Source organism: Podarcis muralis, chromosome 11 (genome assembly GCF_964188315.1).
Source record: "Podarcis muralis chromosome 11, rPodMur119.hap1.1, whole genome shotgun sequence".
NCBI classification, from domain to species: Eukaryota; Metazoa; Chordata; class Lepidosauria; order Squamata; family Lacertidae; genus Podarcis; species Podarcis muralis.
Window position 1 is genome coordinate 23,678,760 of NC_135665.1, and position 4,036 is coordinate 23,682,795.

General features: G+C 42.3%; 1 long non-coding RNA gene across 1 annotated transcript; it reads left to right on the forward strand.

Moving 5' to 3' along the window:
* The first annotated feature begins 1,002 nt into the window (after positions 1 to 1,002).
* Positions 1,003 to 3,726, forward strand: LOC114606689 (uncharacterized). The gene is made up of 2 exons (XR_003708942.2): positions 1,003 to 2,757; positions 3,468 to 3,726. It is a non-coding gene; the product is annotated as an uncharacterized LOC114606689 (long non-coding RNA).
* The last annotated feature ends 310 nt before the right edge of the window (positions 3,727 to 4,036 follow it).

Here is a 4,036-nt window from a genome sequence, read left to right on the forward strand (position 1 = left end):
TTATCTGAAACTACTAGTAAAATGCAAATTAAATTAAGTAGAGCTTGGCAGAGCTAGGAGAACAAAATGTAGCTAGTTTTCATGGCAGGGTTGTCTCCCTCTGTGCCTTTCGAATAGCACTATTAATGATTACATTGGACAGCACTAAGTCCATCCAGAAATATATTCTTAAAATACCCTTTTTGTCCATGAGCAAGTACAGTGATGGCTGATGTAAGTGCCGCTTTTCAATTGATGAAGAGACATGCCTACACCATTTTGTAGCCCTGCTTTTCTAGATGTGGCAGCCATTTTGTGTTATTATGTCATGCCTCTACTACAGCAACCATTCTGTGACTTTCTGCCACATCACTTCCTCAAAATGCAAAATATGCCCATTGGCCCAAAAGGGCATACAAAAGGGTTGTACAGCAACCCCTGGCTGTACAACTGTGGCCTGAAATGCAAAATGCAAAATATGCCCATTGGCCCAAAAGGGCATACAAAAGGGTTGTACAGCAACCCCTGGCTGTACAACTGTGGCCTGAAAGAGAATGAATGAGGCAGAGCATATCAGTCACAAAGAGACTTGACATCTTTCCGCAAGGCCTACAAGACAGAGCTGTTCCGCCTGGCCTTTGGTTTGGACTCAATCTGGCCCTTATGTTTCCCTCCCGTTATGGTCTTGATCTATCGGCTACTTTTAAAACGAGGCTGCATTTTAAATTGCATTTTAACCTGTATTTTAAATTGGTTTCCCCCCCCCCCCTACGTTTTTACTGTGATTTTATTGGTGTTAGCCGCCCTGAGCCCAGCTCTGGCCAGGGAGGGCGGGGTATAAATAAAATTTATTATTATTATTATTAAAAAAATATATATGCATGTTTTCATGTCAGCTTGTTTTTACCATTTCCATTCCTGTGTGAGGTGGGCAATGGTAGGTTTAGTTAGTTTTCTTACATCTCACTCTCCCTTTACAATACAGTGGTACCTCGGGTTACGTACGCTTCAGGTTACATACACTTCAGGTTACAGACTCCGCTAACCCAGAAATAGTGCTTCAGGTTAAGAACTTTGCTTCAGGATGAGAACAGAAATCGTGGTCTGGCGGCGCAGCGGCAGCAGGAGGCCCCATTAGCTAAAGTGGTGCTTCAGGTTAAGAACAGTTTCAGGTTAAGTACGGACCTCCGGAACGAATGAAGTACTTAACCTGAGGTACCACTGTAGTCATAAGACTGTTATGGAGAGCCTGCTAGATTAGGCCAACGGCCCATCTAGTCCAGCCTCCTGTTCTCACAGTGGCCAACCAGATGCCTGTGGGAAACCTGCAATGGTGACCTGAGCACAAGAGCACTGTCCCCTCTTGCGGTTTCCAGCAACTGGTATTCAGAAGCATTGCTGCCTCTCACTCTGGCAGCAGAGCAGCAACCATGCCTTTGAATAGACATTGACCGGAAGCCACACTGGCCCATCTCCAACAACATTGCAATGCGGGTTGCTCTCGGCCTCACAACCTCCTCAAAAACTACCTGACTTTTACATATGTCAACCAATAAGAGTTCCCAAACCCATTTAATGGCATTTTAAAAATTTAATTATTCCTTTCCCTCCCCGTAGCCAATGGTATTTCTTATTTGGGGAGAACCTAAAAAGTAACCAACTAGGTGTTGCCCTGGGAGCTCACACTCCAATTCCCTATCCCTTTTGTTTGTTTGACTGTAAGCCACCCTGCTCCAACCTGATACCTTTCAGCTCCCAGCAGCCAGTATGGTCTCTAGGAATTGTGGTCCAAAACATCAGGAAGGCACTAGGTTGGGGAGTGTTGCTCTCAGAGACTTGGCAGGGATTTGTCCTTGTTTCAACCCAAACAGCACCTGGAGCGATATGAGGCGCTTTATAAACAAACAAACAGCTTCATGTGTCTACTAAGTTGGCTTATGCATCAGTTATGTGGCAAACAGCAAGCTAGCAAAGAGCAGATGACTGATAATTTAAAACAGCAGTTAGCACAATTTCCAAATATTATCCAAGTAATTTCAGATCGCTATCAGCGATTAGCATCCAATACATTTCAGGCTAGCGAGAGTAACAGAGAGGGATTTTTGCCGCACTGTGGTTTTCGCTTTGCTCCATACCTTACTTGGTAGGTACATAGGTAGAGCTAAAGTGATGTGTTTTCATTATATTGAGAGCAAACACTTGAGAGCATGTAAAATCAGTGAGGTTGCTGATTATCTGAGCGACTTTTGAGAGGTATTTCCGTATACTTCCTCGTTCCTGCCTGCAGAAAAGTTGGGGGAAGCAATTATCCTTTTCTAGTCTATTTTCACCGAAGAGACTGAAGAGTTGCTGCATTAGCTGAGGATGCTTTGCAGACTCAGAGGGAAGGACCATAGCTTCGTAGTAAGTTCAGTCCCTGGCATCTCCAGGTAAGGCTGTTATATCCCCTGTCTGAAACCCTATTGCCACCGCCACCGCTTAAAAAAAATAATAGCAGCCATAAACTCATCATAATAATTTATAATAATAATAATTTATTATTTATACCCCACCCATCTGGCTGAGTTTCCCTAGCCACTCTGGGCGGCTCCCAATCAAGTGTTAAAAACAATACAGCGTTAAAGATTAATCACAGCTTAAAGATTGACTTCGCAACCTAGGAAAGCAGGAAAGAGAATCCATAGCAGAAAAACTCTCAAATCTCACAGCAACCAGAGCAGCTGAGGGAGTGGCTGGAGGGAAAATGCCTCTTCCATCCGGTGAGCACCTCGGGAGAAAGTGAGGGTTTGAGATCCAGCAGATCAAAAGCATTCCCCCATGTGTCCCTGGAACAATCCGCTTTTGTCATCAACACCCTCAAAACTAGAGCAGCAAGGTAGGCCAAGGTTTCCATGTCTGTAAGAGGAGATTTGTGAAAGATTTCCTTCTCCATCCATAAATACCCCTCTCTGCAGGCAGAACAGGATATCTATTCTTTCCTTTAGGATTGTACCCTAAAGGTCTGGGGAAATAAAAAAACGTCTTTGTCTGGTGCCAGAAAGATAGCAAAGACGGTAATCAGGTCAGCTCCTTGGAGAGAGAATTCCATCAGGAAGACACCACCACCGAGAAGGCCCTCTCCCCTTAAAGCTGCTTTGGGGCTATTACTATTGCAAAACTGAATTTTGACCCCAAAAAATATTTATCCTAGTTAATAGCTGGATGTCTGTTGGACTCTAGAATATATAGTAAGTCAGCAATTTACATGGGTGTTATGTTCCAGGGATCATGCCTAAAGCCAAAATCATGTACAGGCAAAACACATTGGGTTCAATGGTGGGTGTGATTGCCAAAGTCATTTTTCCTGGAACCCTGCCCCCCCCTCTTTTTTTGCCTTGCACATAAAGCTGAATGCACACAAGTTAAATGAACATAAGTTGTGGGCTTACTGCATACTGCTCTATAGGCTTTCTGAAACAACACCATGGGATTCCTGCTACTTTTTACAGATTCATAACAGAAATGGGAGGAAATTGGTTCTGAAAAACCTCAAGGATTTCCTTTGCCGACACTATTACTGCTCAGCCAGGCTTCAAATATCTTGTTTATTTAAGAAAAGAAAAGACAATTATGGCTTGATCAAATGAAATCTTACATGTTCTCCAGTCTTTTGTTCATCTTTGTCACTATGGCAATGTCTCTATGGCAATACTGCATAATGAAAAATAAACCAGACACAGAGCCCTTATTCCTGTGACTGTAATCTTTCTTAACTGTTTTTTTTTAATTCTGAAATGTAAATTTGTGTAATCCACCTTGGGACCTGCTGGTGAAGGCAGGTAATGTTTATTATTATTATTATTATTATTATTATTATTATTATTATTATGAGAAGTAGTACTCAGTGCTTTTTTTCTGGGGGGACGCAGGAGTACACATACCCCTAAACATTTTGTGAATCTAAGTTTGGCCTCATTGAGGGGCAGTATTTCAATATGAGTAGGAAAATAAAAGTACCCCTAAACATTTTTAAAGAAAAAAATCAATGGTAGTAGTTATAGTAATCTTAATTAAGCTG